At 40.7% G+C, this 15,914-nt stretch overlaps 1 long non-coding RNA gene across 2 annotated transcripts in view; it reads right to left on the minus strand.

Annotated features, from left to right (window-relative positions):
• Positions 1–15,914, minus strand: part of LOC137157644 (uncharacterized) — a 147,449-nt gene that overhangs the window by 67,557 nt on the left and 63,978 nt on the right. Inside the window, exons 2-3 of one of the 2 annotated variants that reach the window (XR_010921169.1) lie at positions 14,652–14,762; positions 7,089–7,172 (exon numbers count right to left, since the gene is read on the minus strand). This is a non-coding gene — a long non-coding RNA (uncharacterized lncRNA). Of the gene's footprint in view, positions 1–7,088; positions 7,173–14,651; positions 14,763–15,914 lie in introns of those variants that run through there. The other variant, XR_010921170.1, reaches the window with a different exon arrangement.

Raw genomic sequence — 15,914 nt, forward strand, 5'->3', positions numbered from 1 at the left:
ATTAGTATGGACAGGTATTTCAGCATGCTTGATTTCTGCAATCAGGACCATACAGCCACATAAAATCCATTGTAAACCTATTTTTTTATGCCAATTAATTCTTGTCCCTCTCCTTCAGGAGAATGCAAGAGAGGTAATGGAACTAGAACTTGATCCAAAGACCACTGAAGTCAATGGGACATTTTCCTTTTATTTCTGTGGGCTTTGGATCAGGCCCCTAGTACAATTCTTTGGGGGCAAAGAGCATCTCACAGAACTGTGTAATGTGTATCTTCATCTGCCCCACTATGTGTGGGTCCAGGGCAAGTGGATCGGTGACTACGATATATCCTAATCCCTTTGAAATCAGTGTCAAAATTACTGTTGATTTCAACTGAAGCATAATTGTCAGTAATAAGTGCTATGCCCAGTAGCAAGTGTTAACAGAATCAGGCCCAGAGTCCCATTGGTTTTAGTGGGTTTCAGAATGTTAATTGAGTCCTAAGTATGATACAGGACTTGGGGTGAACTGGTGGTGGGATGGTTGAAGTGTGATGACATGGTTTACCAGCACTTATCTGAAGTTGCTATCTTGGTCTCCAGAATCTTAACTTTCATTATAACTGCCCTCTCCCTCCCAAACAATGTAAGTCTTTAGCTTTTATGTTTGTGAAGAAAATCTTGAAAATGTTGTGGTAAGTTGGCCTTAGTGCTCCCGTGGGCTGAGTGCTTCTTTTGGTGTGGTGGGCACAAAATGGCCGCCCCGGAGCTCCCACCAGTCTTAAGATGGTGGGCGTCTCGCTTCTGCCCCATCTCCCTTCAGGCCTTCGCCGGCCGAGCAGTGCCCTCGGGACCTTAGATTCTACGGTGGGGTAGGGGGTGTCCGAGCCTGCCCTCTTCTTCGGACACCAGCCCAGAGACCCTGGATGACAGCAGTGGCTGGCTGCTGCTATAAGGCACTATATAAATCTTCGCTCTGGGCTGCTTCCCTACCCTGGTTTCCATCAGGGCTAAGTGGCCACTCCAACGGCCAAACCCCCTGTGTTTCTCTGGCTCCTGTCGCTCGCAGTTCTCCTTCCCCCCATTCTCCACACTCTTCAAACTCTCCCAAAACTCCAAACCTCCAAACTCTCCAGACTCCAGGAGACCTCTGTCTAGCTGGCAGGGAGCTTTTATCTGCTCCCAGGCAGCCCTTAATTGGTCTCAGCTGATCCTGACCTCCGCTGACCCTGATTAGCCTGAAGGAAACCTTGGGCAGCTGCTAGGGAACAGGGCTTTGGTCATTCTTGGGCTAACATAGCATCCTTCTACTACCCTCCGGTAGCCCCTGTCACAATGTGAACCAAGAGTAATTCATGCAGTGATATGTCTGAGGGCAGCCAGGAACAACAGTTCTGAGAGAAGTGAACTGCCCCAGTCATCTTGATGAGATGTTACATCTTGCCCAGTGATGATGATTTGAATGTCAGTTCTGTTAACCTTTTCATTCTTCGTGTAAGAAGAGGAGGGAGAGTCACAGATTTGCACAATTTAATGAGTGACCTCTCCTTTTGGTGCCCAAAGTGGGTGGCCTTAGAGAGAGACTCACTGCTTATTCCCTGCTCTCTCCTTCCCCCTGTCAAGAAGGAGCTAAGCCCAAGGGGTCTAGCAGAGCCCAGGGGCACATTCAAGTCCCACCACAGTGGAGACAAGCTCATAGAGCCTTGTGGAGCTGAGAAATACTGTAAGGATCAGCAGAACTTGACCCCAGACCAGGCAACCAACATCCCCACACTGCACATGGCAGCAGCTATAACTTGGCCACTTCTTGTGACCCACAATCCACAGAGGTTTCATGCTACAGGAAGTTCCACCTCATGTGATCCAACTGACAATTGTTTCAGTGATCTCTGATTGGCACCTTATTAATGTATAAGCATGGGGCATATCAGGAAGTGTCCAGGCACCAATGTGGCTCTCTAGGTAGCTGCCATGACTATCTTACTTCTCTGCTTCTGAACTCTACATGCTTATCTCAGTTCTGACTGGGACAGGGACTCCAGACTGATCCCTGGAACCCCAACACTGACCCTGATACCTGGTATTGACCCTCAGCCTGATTCCTGACTCTGACTTTGTCTTTGAGCCTCAATTTGACTCGACTTTGATACCAGCTCTGACCCCTGGCTTCTGTTTCTAGTTCCCAAGCTCCTGCTATTAGTTCTGCCTACCTTCACCTAGGATCCTGACAAATGCAAAAAATCATATTTTGAACATCTGTATGATCTCCTTTGAGCAGCATCTTATGCACAGCTATTGACTGGGGACCGATGAGCTGGGCAGCAGCTCTGCAGAAAAGGACCTGGGGGTAACAGTGGATAAAAAGCTGGATATGAGTCAGCAGTGTGCCTTGGTTGTCAAGAAGGCTAATAGCATATTGGGCTGCATTAGGAGGGGCATTGCCAGCAGGTCACAGGAAGTGATTATTCCCCTCTACTCGGCATTGGTGAGGCCGCATTTAGAATATTGTGACCAGTTTTGGGCCCCCCACTACAAAAAGGATGTGGACAAGTTGGAGAGAGTCCAGCGGAGGGCAACAAAAATGATTAGGGGGCAGGAGCACAGGACTTATGAGGAGAGGCTGAGGGAACTGGGCTTGTTTAGTCTGCAGAAGAGAAGAATGAGGGGGGATTTGATAGCAGCCTTTAACTATCTGAAAGGGGGTTCCAGGGAGGATGGGGCTAGGCTGTTCTCGGTGGTGGCAGATGACAGAACAAAGAGCAATGGTCTCAAGTTGCAGGGCAGGAGGTCTAGGTTGGACATTAGGAAAAAGTTTTTTACTAGGAGGGTGGTGAAGCACTGGAATGAGTTACCTAGGGAGGTGGTGGAATCTCCATCCTTAGAGGTTTTTAAGCTGAGGCTTGACAAAGCCCTGGTTGGGATGATATAGCTGAGGTTAGTCCTGCTTTGAGCAGGGGGTTGGACTAGATGACCTCCTGAGGTCCCTTCCAACTCTAATATTCTATGATTCTATGATATGGGTGACACTTATTTTGTGGGTGGAACTTGGAAAAGTACTACCACCACCAATTTTCTCCTCTCCCCAGCTCAACTCTTGGCAAATAGATGGTGAAAGCAGAACACTTGACAGAAGGAGGCATCGCATGAACCTATTCTGAGGAAATTTGAAACTTGCTCAGATTTCTAATCAGTTTGGGAAGAGCTCTATCAAAGATCTCTACTCTCCACTGCTTCTAAGAAGTCTTCCATCAAGGATTTCCTTTGTTTTGGGGATAGTGGGCTATTTTTTCCCTGAGGAGGGAAGATGATGTAATTGATTAAACTCCTTTGATGTCAGCTGTGGTAAGGAAGTACCTCAAAATTACCCATTATGAATCTTGTCATCACATATTGTACTTGAATAAATGCTTCCACTAACAATTATGGGAATTGGGAACATTAATTTACAACGTTCCTCCTGAAAGGTTTGTACCAGATCTAGTACTAACTTTTATCCTGCACCACTGTTGCATTTGAGGAATGTGAACTCTGTTATTTCCATACACTAAAAACAAGAAATCATAAGTAAGCAACAAAGATATAGATCATTCACATCCCGTGCAATGCCAGCTTCAAAATGTTAGTTGGCAACTGTCATGATGCTCCACAACTAGTAACCCTCTCTAACACACTCACTTTCAGTTTAACAATACCACTGCCTTCAGTAAACAACCCAAATCACTGAAAAATCACATGGCAGCGCACACCCTTGATTTCAATCCGTTTAACTTGCTGCTTTGTTGTATAACATACTGTTTGTACATGTATGAATCAGTACGCATCTGTACACTTCAGTAATTTTTGGAAAAGATTTAATTTAGTCATGTGTTCAGTACAGTTGACTTTTTAAGGAAGTCAGTAGTAAGTAGGTGGTAGAAGCTTTGTGTTGTTGAACAGGTAAGAAGTTCTGAATTCTTTCTCTAGAGCAGTGTTTCTCAAATGGTGTTCCACAGAACCCCGGGGTTCCGTGGGCTGAGTTGAAAGGTTCTGCGAAGAAGCGGAACCGCGCTGCCGAAAGTAACAAAAATCGGGTGCCGCTGAACAGCTGTTCGCGTGCCACCGAACAGCTGATGGGGCCGCCGAAAACAGCTCAGAGAGTGCGTCGCCGAAACAACCCTACACTGCGCTGCCGAAAAGAGGAAGATTTCCTCGACTTTTCGGCGGAGGGTATGGCATGGGCGCACAAGGGTTCCGGGAGGAAATAAAATTGAGAAACACTGCTCTAGAGTATGTTACTGAGAGATGTCAGCTAGTAATTTTAAATTGATAAAATCATTGAAAGATTAAACAACATAAAACTAGAATGCAGGGATTACGGTTGAGTGTCACAATGTGATTTTTAACTCTTTGTGTGCATTAATGGTAATGGTGTTATTCAGTTGAAAGGGAGATCAATATCCATGCCATGTAAAATCAGTTTTGTTGGCTGGTGGTGGGGTTTGGGGGTGGAGCCAAGCCAACCATGCCTCTCTCACCAGAGCAAGATTGGGAAGTGTGGGAAAAGCCTCTGCTTTTCTCTGTGTGGTTTGGGAGATTATGCAGACAGATGTGTGGGAGAGTGAGATTTTAATTTCTTTTTATGCTCCTATTTGGCTATGTAAGGGTTGGCCATGATCTGGGTCATTGTTAGGTTGAAAGTGCCAAAACATGTACAGAAGTTCAACATGCAACTTTTATCTTTAAAAAACCAAATATTTTTTCAATGCGGAAAATACAGCACATTACATATGTTCAGATTAGATAAAATAGTTAATGTGACTCATTAGTACAGTATAACCTTGATCATCTGAATGTCATGGGAGACATTAAGTAAGCCCTGGCAGTCAAGGTTTTGACTGAGTGGAGTTTTCAAGGCAATAGATGCTAGGCAAGATGACCTTGTTTTGGATTACAGGATGTCTTGAATCAGAAAGGTTTGAATTAATTGAGCCTGTGTTGTGAATATTGTGTCAAAGATTGCTGAAATGAATGCACGAAAGTCAAACAGTAACGTTCTTCAATTTATACCTTTTCAGAAGAGTCCATGTTTTTCGCTTAAAATAATCTATTGTTGTAAAGCATATTCACTCTCTGTGCTTGCTTTCTTCACCTAGGCTGAAGACATTATTGACATCATTTCTAGCTTCACTACCATCTGAATCTATATCTTTGAATCTTGTTACACATTCCTCTGCTCATATTTGATACTTGTTCCCCAGTTGAGCTTCCCCATGCTCTGCTGTCAGTGGGCTTCTACCCTGATCTATAGGGGACAGGAGGATAGCTCACTCTTCATGTGGATGCAGTCTTTGGCTTCTTTGCTGAGACTCCTGCAAGAGTTATAGTTGCGTTGGTTGTTTCTGTCATGTGTACACGTGCCCACTAGGGACTTCACTGAGATGGTCAATACATGTGACTCAATAACCACCATGTAGAAATGATTTTTGATAATTACTAATGTGAGACAATACAAACTAGTGACCTAAAGATGCATTTGCTTTTATAAACAGTGATGTCATCCATTAGGGAATGATTTCTATTTGAATGTCTTAATACATTGTCATTTAATTAAAAGTAAATACGAAAAATAGCCAAACAAATGGTGTAATCTTGCCATTTAATTTTTGTCTACTATATATGCATTTTAGTACATCTGTTTGTCCATTATCTGCCTACTTATTATTTCTGCTGTTAATGCTCCTTTAAAATATTGCATTTTTTATTAATGTCAAAAAATAAGATAAATTTCCTGAGTGCCAAAATATGAATGAAATACAATGTTATCAGAAGTCTTACAATTATAATTAACCCCATATATGAGTGGAGCTTTGCAGTATTTGTTGAAAATTATTATTTTTAATGTGTAGATATTATCCCTGTTTGATTCTTGGTTGAAGATCTAGCTTTATTATTGTGTAATCTGTAGTTAATAACAGATGATCTTGTAGATTGGCAGCTATTCTTTCCATTTTCACTATGTCCCTTATTTTCAGATATCAACATTCAGTTGAAGGGCTTGATTAATTTAATCAGAGCATAAAGATTTATTTGTTTGCTGCAGCAATCACAACACCTCACTGATAACTTTCTTTGGGTTGCCTTAGTGAAGTTTCCAACAGGGCTCATATATATATTTTCAGAGAAGCAATTTGGAGAAAAAAAAAAAAAATCCGTCTTTATTAGTATTACACAAATCTGAGTCCAGCAAAGTTTAATTCTGAGATATAACCTGAACACCATGTGCATGTGTGCTTCCCTAGCCACACACTTTTCTACATAAATCAGATTTAATTGAATCTAGTTTGTTTTGTATGGTTGGTGTACAGAAATATCTGATTATTTTCCATTGAAATTCTTGCCAGTTTGGGGTGGCAATGCACTTATATGTGTCTGCGCAAATCTCTTCTCTTCTCTGCTTTGTAATCTCAAACTGAAACTCATTTTCCTATTTGTCTGCTATTTTCTCTGTATTTATATATACTTGTCCTTCATGAGACAGGAGAGAATTTTGCATTTACCTTTAGTGGTCTTGGTTTAAATATACATGTTCAGACTTCTAAAAGGCATTGTTATTCTTTAAATCGGAGAATGGGGCAAATTCTGATTTATATCAGTATTACTGAGAGCAGAATGTGGCACTCTACTTTTTAAAAGCATGGCCACATCCTTAAACACAATCTTAGATTACTCCAATTTTGGGTGTTGAAATGGGGACACTTTAAAAGTCTTGATTTTTCAGAGAGTTAGTGTGCCACTCTGCACCTCAAAGTAGCACCCTAGAACTCCATATTCATGACTGTTCTATCATTGTGATACGTTTTGTACAAAGTCTGCCATGTGAGGTATCATTTTAAAAGTCTTGATCTGCTGAACACTAATATCCTGTTGGATTGTATGTGCTATCATTGTATGTGAAGTTATGAAGTTCTGCTATGTGTTACTGAAACATGTTGTGAGTTGGGAAACATCCACAATCAGCCTTTCAGGTAGAATAATGGAGTAGCCAGACAGTGTTAATGGCTCACCAACACCCAACAAGAAAAGAATCCACCATCTCAGGAACTGTTTACAATGAAGACTTCATAGAGAGAGCATGTAGATAATGAAGACTGCTTGACCAATGTGAGCGGCCCCCCATTTCATAGCCACAGATCTTTCCAGCAAGCTGGAAGAAGCTATAAAAGAGAGGAAGATACATTATCACTTTGTTTCTCTGACCCCACAACTCAACATCTGGAAACACGTCTGTAGGACAAAGACTTTTGAACTGGAGAGAGGGCCCCAGGCTGGAGGAGCATTCTATAATTTGTATTAATAATCTGCAACCTGCTTGTTCCATCTGTCTGTGTGAGACATTGCTTGATTCAAATCCTGTTTAGTTTGTAGAATTTAGATTGCAAATTTACTTTTGTTTTTTGAGTAATTGACTCTGATCTTTTATGCCTACCACTTATAATCACTTAAAATCTATCTTTCTGTAGTTAATACATCTGTTTTATATTTACCTAAATCAGTGTGTTTTGGTTGAAGTGATTGGGAAATCTGCTCAGGTTACAAAGGCTGGTGCATGTCCACTTTCCTTTGAAGAAGTGGCAAACTGAATAATGAATTTACACTTGACCAGTACAAGATATACAGTTTTGGGGTGCAGGGCTGGGAATCTGGGGGAAAGTGGCTGAAGCCTCTCTATTGTTTGTTCATGAGTGGCTGGGGATAGCATTCATGTAATTCGGTTGGGTGTGTCCCTGCCTGTGGATGCCTGTGTAATTGTACCCAGCCCAGGTAAACATTCATTCAATCTATTTGGGTGTGAGGCTCTGCATGTTGGGTTAGGTGATAACAGTGCCTGAAGGGGTTTGCTGCTTGTCATTAGCAAGGCATTGTGAGAGACTGCCCAGGCTGGAGAGTTAAGGGGGAACAGTGGTCCCACAGTTCCAGGTTGCACTGTGGGGGAACCCATCACAGTAGGTGCTCAGCATTTTCTGAAAATCAGGCCCCTTTAAAGGTGTTTTGAGTTGGGCACAAGGATACAAGGCATTCACAATCACCTATGACTTCTGAAACTCTTGACCTTTGTCTGCAAATATTCATAGAGATCTTGTCCTTGTAACTTCTGGTTGTTCATTACATTTATTATCTGTGTCCTGACAAGGTACTTGGTGATGTACAAGACACTAAAATAAGATTATTTGTGCCTCAAAGAGCTAAAAAGTCTAAAAGACAGGCACAGAGAGATGGGGCACATTGAACAAGCACAGAGGCGAGAGTAACATCCATATTATAGGAATCTAGGGCTGGAAGGGGTCTCAAGAAGTCAAGTCCAGCCTCTTGCGCTGAGGCAGGGCCGAGTAAACCTAGATCGTCCCTGGCAGGTGTTTGTCCAACCTGCTCCTATCACTCTCTAGTGGTGGGGATTCCACAACCTCTCTTGGAAGTTTACTAAGAATATAAGAATGACCACACTGCATCAGACCAATGGTCCATCTAGCCCAATATCCTGTCTTCCAACAGTGGCTGGTGCCAGGTGCTTCAGAGAGAATGAACAGAATGGGACAGTTACCGAGTGTCCGTCCCCTGTTGTTCAATCCCAGATTCTGACAGTCAGAGTTTTAGGGACATCCAGAGCATGAGGTTGTGTCCCTGACCATCTCGGCTAATAACCATTGATAGACTGATCCTCCTTGAATTTATCTAATTCTTTTTTGAATCCAGTTATACTTTTGTCCTTCACAACATCTCCTGGTAACGAATTCCACAGGTTGACCATACGTTGTGTGAAGAAGTACTTCCTTATGTTTATTTTAAACCTGCTGTCTATTAATTTCATTGGGTGATCCCTAGTTCTTGTGTTATGTGAAGGGGTAAATAACATTTCCTTATTCAGTTTCTCCACACCATTCATAATTTTATAGACCTCCATCATAACTCCCCTTAGTTGCCTCTTTTCTAAGGTAAACAGTTTCAGTATCTCCTCATATGGAAGCTGTTTCATGCCCCTAATAATTTTTGTTGCCCTTCATTGTATTCTTTAATTCTAATATGTCTCTTTTGAGATGGGGTGACCAGAACTGTATGCAGTATTCAAGGTGTGGGCATACCCTGGATTTATATAGTAGCATTATGATATTTTCTGTCTTATTATCTGTCCCTTTCCTAATGGTCCCTAACATTCTGTAAGCTTTTTTGATAGCTGCTCCACATTGAACAGATGTTTTCAGAGAACTATCCATGATGACTCCAAGATCTTTCTTGAGTGGTAACAGATAATTTAGACCCCATCATTTTGTATGTATAGGAGGAATTATTTTTTCTAATGTGCATTACTTTGCATTTATTAACATTAAATTTCATCTGTCATTTTGTTGCCCAGTCACTAAACTTGTGAGATCCCTTTGTAACTCTTCGCAGTTGCTTTGGACTTAACGATCTTCAATAATTTTGTATTGTCTGCAAACTTTGCCTCCTCACTGTTTATCCCTTTTTCCAGAGCATTTGTGAATATGCTGAACAGCACAGGTCCTAGTACAGATCCTTGTGGCACCCTGCTATTTATTTCTCCCCACTGTGAAAACTCATTTATTCCTACCCTTTGTTTCCTATGTATTAACCAGTTACTGATCCATGGGGGGCGTTTCCCTCTTATCCCATGACTGCTTACTGTGCTTAAGAGCCCTTGGTGTTGGACCTTTTAAAAGGCCTTCTGAAAGACCAAGTACAGGGTATCAACTGGATTACCCTTGTCCACATGGTTGTTGACCCCCTCAAAGAATTCTAATAGATTCCAGAGCTTAAGTACTCTTATAGCTAGTAATATTTTCCTAATATCTAACCTAAATCTCCCTTTCTTCGGATTAAGCTGATTGCTTCTTGTCCTACCTTCAGTGGACATGAAGAACAATTGTAGATTGTTACAATGTTCTATCTTTGTTATATTTTAGCTAATTATTACACAATTAGCTCTTTCCTCAGAAGTCAGTTTCTCCAGTCAATGATTCTGTGAACTCTCTAGTTTGTCAACATCTTTCTGGAAATACAGTGCCAGACCCGAATGCAATAGTTCAGATGCAGTCAGGCCAGAGAAGGAGTTAATCTTGCAGTTCTGAGATGTGATGCCATTGTATATGCAGCCTAAAAGTAGTTTATTTTGCTGTCATGTGGCACTGCAACCTGACCTGAAATGTACTGTCCACACTTAACTCTAGGTCTATTTCAACATTGCTGCTTCCCATGTTTCTTCCTCCCTATGAGTATATGTAGGATTGTGTTGCATTGGTTTTCCCTTATATATATTACTTTTAATTTTGCCAGATTAAATTTCATTTTTAGCCCATGTTTTTATTATTTGTTAAGTCCCTTTGAGTTATTCTTCTCTCATGACTGTTGTTCACAACTCCTCCCATTTTAGTTCCTCCAGTGAATTTCACTGAGGGTTACTCACTCTTCCAAATTATCAGTGAAGATGTGCAATAATATTGGATCAAACTCCACTCCCTGCAGCTCTCTTCCAATTTACTACACTGCCATTTATTACTCTTTGTTTATGGTCTGTTAGCCAGGTTTCCATCCATAGGACAGTGTTTCTATCCAAGTCAGTTTGAATTAATTTTCAAATAAGATTTCATGAGACCTGGTATCAAGTATTTTACTAAAATCACAATATATTATAATTAGTGAATTCCCTTCATTCACTTAGAATTTTATCAAAACAAGCAACCAGTTATGTCAGGCAAAATGCATTTTTTTTCGCCCTCCACTGCTTATGGCTCATACATTGGACTGAAAGTGGATGGTGAAGAGGTTCAATAGTCTTTCCAAATTGAAATTGTGGGTCTTTGCCATGTTATTGGTAAGTTACCCTCCCTCAAAATAAAATTACTGTATTTCCCTTTTTCTTTTATTATTTTATGGTAAATTACAGTGATCTACTGTGAAGTGAATTATTGTTAAGTGTCTTGAACATATAAGCCCTTTACCAGGAGAAAACCAAACCAAATCTTATAGGATTTTTTGGCTGCGCTTTTCAGATTTGCCATGGGATTTAGGGACACTTCTGTTGAATTTCAGAGTTTTGAGCACAAATCTTCCCAAGGCTCCTTTGAAAATCCACCGTTGCTTATAATAATTTATTATTGTTCACAATTTCATTTTGGTAGTGCCTGAGGACCCCAAGTAGGGACTGCCTGTATTGCACTAGGTGCTGAACAAATGTCAATAAGACAGTCCCTATCCCAGACAGCTCACAATTTATGATTCACACTATATGCAATAGGTGACTAAACTGACATGATGTGGGAAGAACAAGGTAACAGTAAATTTGTATAATTTGGTGCTTTCTCATAAATGCTTTCTGCTGAAATTTGAATTAGGAAAGTATATTTTTTTCTGTCATAGATATTTCTTATTCACCGACATTAGTACTGTTCAGAAAACTAGATTTTTTTTTTGGTTTAGAAACATCAGAATAGCCAAACCATTTATTAGAGAGAGTTTAGCAACATTAAAAAAATGCATAACAATGGGGAAAAGCTTTGGTAAAAAATCAGTTTGGACATGAAAGTATTTTTGGTTTTTGGGCTCCACCAGTTTTACAGTAAGCAAAAATTTCAGTTTACACTGTTGTCAACCCAAGAACATAAAACTAGGAATGTGATATGCCGTCTGCTGCCAATTACGTAAGTTCATGATGCAGAAGTTATTGCAAAAAGTAGGGTCATGACTCCTATAGCAGCTCCTTTTGAAGTGGTATTGTAATTCTTTATGAATTCTTCCTGTATATTTGTATGTTTCAGCGGATTAACTCTTAGCAGAATTTACCTCTATTTTCATGAAAACGAAATATTGATGTAAAAAAATCCATACATTTTCTATAGAAATGTTAATTCATTAATATCAAAACAGCCCATACAGAGACTGACCAGTTTAAACATGGATCCAGTACCTAATCTTCCTTGTAGGACTGTTTAAAAATAAAAAATAAGTACATTCTAGATTCAAACATGAATATCAGACATATTGTGCAGCATTGTCTAATAGCTGGAACAGAGGATTGAGAGTCAAGCAACCTGAGTTCTATTGTCACCTCTGTTATTGTCTTGCACTGTGACCTCTGGCAAGTCACTAAATTTCTCTGTGCCTCAATTTACCTGTCTGCAAAATATCACCAAATGCTAAAGTGAATGTATATGAAAACAGCAAATTTCAGTGAGTAGTAGGCATACAGCTCAGCTTTATGAATTTCATCAGAAAGAAAATTTTTAATATCCCCTGCAAAAGTGGAAACTGGTGTGGTTCTGTTTCATAGTGTGGGGTGCAGGGCATGGAGAGTCTGCACAGAAGTCAATGCCATCATTGTGTCATGGGCTCTGGTCCCTCCACTTTTATGCAGAGGATGATGAGGGGACATGGCTGCTGTCTTCACAATTACATAGCTCCACTGGCTAGTCTATCTAAGGTATTTATGTGCCCCCCATCACTGTATTAGCTGAACAGCTCACAATTTTTAATGTGGTTATCCTCAGAACACCCCAGTGAGATATAGAAGTACCATCTAAATTTGACAGATGGGGAAACCGAGGCACAGAGAGCTTGAGTGACTTTTCCAAGGTCACACAGGAAGTCTGTGGCAAGGCAGGGAATTGAAACCAGGCCTCCTAAATCCTAGTCTAGTACCTTAGCACCTGCACCTTACAGAATGGTTTGTCAGTCTTGGTGAATATTGGAAGCTCTGGGTTTGGCGTAGTGCCTGATGAGCTACTCTGCAGCCTCTGAGTAGTACATGGTTGTCCAGGAGCCTTGCAGAATTCATGAGCAAACAGCCACACGAGTGTAATATATATGAAATGGTTATTGCCATAAAATCTGCTTGTTCTGGTGCTGTTACCTGCTACGCTGGTCTGGGAATAAAAGAGTGAAAATGGTTGGAGAAATGGGACAGGTCATCTGGATTCTGATAATTATCATTCCTTTAAGAAAATAAAACTTTGAAACTTTCCTGGAAATGGGAACGTAGGATTTGCCACAAAGACCCACAGGAGAAGCTGCACATATTTACAAGTGTGGTTATTACCATACAATTCATTCTTCATGAGTAATTTGCAGAGCAATACTCAGCCATTCAGTCATATGTACGATGCAACAGTATGCTCAGGAAGAATGACTCAATTAAAGGCCAAAGCTTATAAAGATTTATTAACAAAATTTTGGGAAAAGTTCTGGGAAAAGCAAATTGAGCAACAAAATGGGAGGGGGGAAGTAATGGATTCAACAGAAAGAGAAGCTCTTTCAGGATCTAATCTAATGCCCATAGAAGGCAGTGAGACTCTTTCCATTGATGTCAGTGGGATGTGGGTCAGGCCCTAAGAGAATAGAGACACTTTCTCCTATACCCTTTCCTATTATCCCTACCTGAATTCATACATTCCAGCCTGTTTGTGACCAGCATCATCATTACAATTATTAAAAGAAAATAAGGGCCCAAAAGTTCAAACCTGCATGCCAAGAGTTAGGTAGGGTGACCACATGTCCTGATTTTATAGGGACAGTCCCGATATTTGCGCTTTGTCATATATAGGTGCCTATTACCCTTCACCCTGTCCCAATTTTTCACACTTGCTGTCTGGTCACCCTAGAGATAGGTATCTAAATCTAGACACCTAAATAAATTACTTGATTTTTCAATAGTGCTGAGTCCTTGCAGGTCCCAGTGATATCAGCCACCTCTTTTAAATGTTCATAACTGAACTATTCTGCCCTTAACTTTCTAAGCCAATTTTTGCCTTCACCTTATTAATGTGCATATGAATCATGCAGCATTTTGATCCATACCTTGTGCCTTGCATATCCTGTCCCAACACACTTATTTCTTGTAAAGATAATGAATTGTCTAGTTTCCCTAGTTTAGATCAACTGTAAATAGTGCTTGTTGTTTCTCCTAAGTAGCTATTAAATACTTTAATAGCTCTTAAACCTTGCCAAAGAATACTTGGAATAAAAAAACCAGTGCATAAAGATGTTTGGAAATGAGGTTACAAGACTGTATTTGATTGTGTGTATTGAATCAAGTGATGTGCTTAGGGTCAAAAGGGGCTGCACAGAATGTCAGGCAGGGCTCTTAGTGACTTATCCTTACCATCATTTGGGTTCTCTGTTTAAAACTATTCATCTTACATTTACACTAATGAAAGATTGTTTTCCATTGGCAAGTAGTGGAGCTTAGATTAATTCTGCCTGCAATGATAGTACCATTGTTTCATTGTACAAAAATGATTGTTTTCACCAGGCACTAGGAAAGGTCACTTGCATTAATATCAGGCGTTGGGGAGAGGGGAAATAAAACAACAGCTAGGGTATTCCTAATTTCAGTTCTATTGAACCAAATTAAAATCCACAATTAAACCTGGGCTAAACATTCTCTGGTGCCTATTAGGGAACATGTAATATGTACAAGGTCACCTGCAGTTTGAATAACTGTGAAATAATCGTGCACGGTAGATTGCATTAGGACTTGTCAATATGGGACTGATACAAATACCATTGAAGACAGTGGGAATTTTCCCTCTGATCCCAATGTGCTTTGGATCATCCTCTCATTTCTTAAGGACCAGTTAACACATTGTTATTTAACATGATGGACCATACAGGAGAATTGGTCTTACCTGATCATTTCTTTTCTTGGAGCCATCCTGCAGAGCAGGCTTGTTCGTCTCTGTGGTGGTACTGGAAACTGCTGCAATCCACCCTTCAGGATTTGCTCTAGCAAGATCTGCCTACACACAGAAGAGAGTAAGGTGGTTGAAGCACCTGCTGTTTGCAATGTCTCTATTGCAATGTATTTTGTTTGCTTAGCAGCAAGCCCTAATATTTTGAAGCACATTTCGTTTTGTTGCTTTGGGGAACCAAAGGGTAAAACTTTTATTTATATAAATTATTTTTTAATATTTGACATCACTAGCTTCAGGATGGTGAGGTCCTTCTAGAGGATTACAAAGTTAGGAGGAAAAAGGTGAATGTAAGCTCATTAGGGCAGAGACTGTCCCCTGCTACGCATTTGCAGAGCACCTAGCACATTGGGGCCCTGATCTTGGTTGGTGCCTTTAGGAATTCTCCCAATACAAATAAATAATAAAAATAACACCCTATTTTAAGTGCTCAATCAGAAAACCACTGAAGTCAATGGAAAGATTTCCATTGAAGGATGGATAGCGATCTTCCTCGCTATAACCCTACATTGAAGAAAACAGATGTCCTTCTGCTTCCAGACACAAGAGATTCAAGTTCTATCCAAATGTTAAGAGCAGCTGTAGGGTAAAATGAGTTTCCCTTCTACCCTGTCCATGTGAATGGTTCAATTAAAGTCAGCTGTAGGAGTCTGCTAAGGTCCCTGCTATTGTTTCCAGACAAGTGCAGTGACTTGCTCTGAGACAGAAATGCATTAAGTGGAAGCTTCCAGCCGTTTGGTTGAGATGGGTGGATGTGGGGAGTCTGAAGTAGATGAAGTGCTAAGACGGATATAGGAACCTTCATAAACAGCCTTGGCGTCACTGTAAGGAAGATACCTGTGCTGATTGCAGTTCTAAAGTATGCAACTTTGAGGACAGTTCTGTGTCTGGCATGAATTAGCATGTTGAAGATAAACATCTGACTGGTCCATGGATGACAGGCAGCCGTCCAGTACGAGTGTTAGTAAGATTGATGAGGAAAATGTTAATTTGAATTTGGGTTTGCGATACATTGGGGTAATGACTTCAAATGTAACACTTTCCCCCCTCGGTCTATTTGGGATCATAAAGATGATGGAGAGTCCTCCAGCTGAAGGACTTGCTTGATTGTTCCTATATTTAATAGCTAACTGGATGCCTTCTTCGTGGCTTCATGCTTTTCTTAACGCTGGCGATTGAACAGAACTTGGCACTGGGAAC

This window comes from Emydura macquarii, unplaced genomic scaffold (assembly GCF_026122565.2).
Source record: "Emydura macquarii macquarii isolate MOO-44397 ecotype Brisbane River unplaced genomic scaffold, CSIRO-AGI_Emac_v2 contig_1551, whole genome shotgun sequence".
Taxonomy (NCBI): Eukaryota; Metazoa; Chordata; order Testudines; family Chelidae; genus Emydura; species Emydura macquarii.